This window comes from Psammomys obesus, unplaced genomic scaffold (assembly GCF_907164565.1).
Source record: "Psammomys obesus unplaced genomic scaffold, mPsaObe1.curated_primary_1811, whole genome shotgun sequence".
Lineage (NCBI taxonomy): Eukaryota > Metazoa > Chordata > Mammalia > Rodentia > Muridae > Psammomys > Psammomys obesus.
In genome coordinates this window covers 12,558,788-12,560,498 of record NW_026591086.1, presented here as the reverse complement: position 1 = coordinate 12,560,498, position 1,711 = coordinate 12,558,788, and positions in this window count along the sequence as shown.

Here is a 1,711-nt window from a genome sequence, read left to right as displayed (position 1 = left end):
TAACAAATTTATGGATGTGTTATCCCTTTGCGTTACTGGGATAACTGAGGCTGGTTGGCTGTCATTCGTGAGAGGTTAGTATCATCGAGGTGAGCTCTTTTGGGTTGTGTTGTCTCAGAGGGAGCACACAGCAGCTGTGGTGGTGAGGGCGGGGCACAGCTCCCTCTCTACCTGGCAATCAAACTTGGTTACGTCTAAGTGTCTCCTACGTGGTACTAGTGTCAGCAGCATGAACACTGTAGAACTGAGAGTGTCATGGTATGTGTGGCAGAACTGGAGTCCCCAGAGAGGCTACTGGTGAAGGTACAGCCTCAGCTGCAGTGGAGGTCCCCAATGACAGTGATGGGCGAACAGTGGAGATATCTTTAGCCGGTGTGATGCATTACGTCTGCTGCAGGTGGCAGATTTGGGGACATGGGACTACTCCAGCCTTTTGGAGCTTAAATGATAATGGGTCCCAGATATGGAACACTGAGCCAGTTACTCTGTTTGATTTTGGTTTTGCTTTTATCTGATTCTAACTGTGCCCTGATTCTTCCCTCTTGGAATAATAATAATAATAATAATAATAATAATAATAATAATAATAATAAAATTAACTTGTTTTATATTTTATGGGCACCCACAGTTAAGATGTCAGATATTTAAAGACATTGGATTTCTAAGTGATGAATTATTCTTATAAGACTATGAGACATTAAAAGTTAAACTATATTTTATATTGTGATAGTAACACGAGATTTGGGGGATAAACAAGGAGGGAAATGTTTTAAATGTTGTGGTTTAATGGTGAGGTATGTTTGTGTCAAGTTGACAAGAAGTTATCTTAGTTACTGTTATACTGCTGTGAAGAGACACTATGACTAAGGCAACTCTTATAAAAGAAAGCATTTAATTAGGGCTTGCTTACAGTTTCAGATGGAGGTTTTCATCACGGTGCATGGTAGGCACTGGAGCAGCAGCTAAGAACTTAATAATCTGATCCACAGGTACCAGGCAGGGTGTGGGGAAGGGTGAGAGAGAGAGAGAGAGAGAGAGAGAGAGAGAGAGAGAGATTGGGTCTGGTGCAGGCTTTTGAAACCTTAAAGCCCACACCCAGCCACACACCTCCTCCAACAAGGCCACGCCTCCTAATCCTTCCCAAACAGTCCATCAACTGTGGATTAAGCATGCAAATATATGAGCCTACGGAGGGGGTAGGGCCATCCAAATGACCACAGGGGCCAACTGTGCTCCTTCCTTCCTTCCTTCCTTCCTTCCTTCCTTCCTTCCTTCCTTCCTTCCTTCCTTCCTTCCTTCTTTCTTTTTCATTTTATCAGTTTGATATAAAGTGTAATCACCTGGGAAGAGGGACCGTCCCCTGAGCTGTGGCCCCTCTGAGCTTTTTCTGTGCGCTTATCTGTGGGATATTTTCTTGATTCGTGATTGGTATGGGAGGGCCCAGGGCACTGTGCGAGAGCAATCCAAGGTTGTAGGAAGGAAGCAAGCAAAGAAAGCCAGGGGAGGTGAGCAAGCCAGTGAACAAGCATTCCTTCACAATTCCTGCCTCTGTTACTGCCTGAGTTAATGCCCTGGCTTCCCTAAACAATTCCATTGCTGTGATCCAGATGTGTATACCAAATGAATCCTTTCCTCCCCAAGTTGCTTTTGGCCATAGAAACAGCAAACTAGGACAGTGGCACACTTGCCATGAAAGATAAATTACTATACC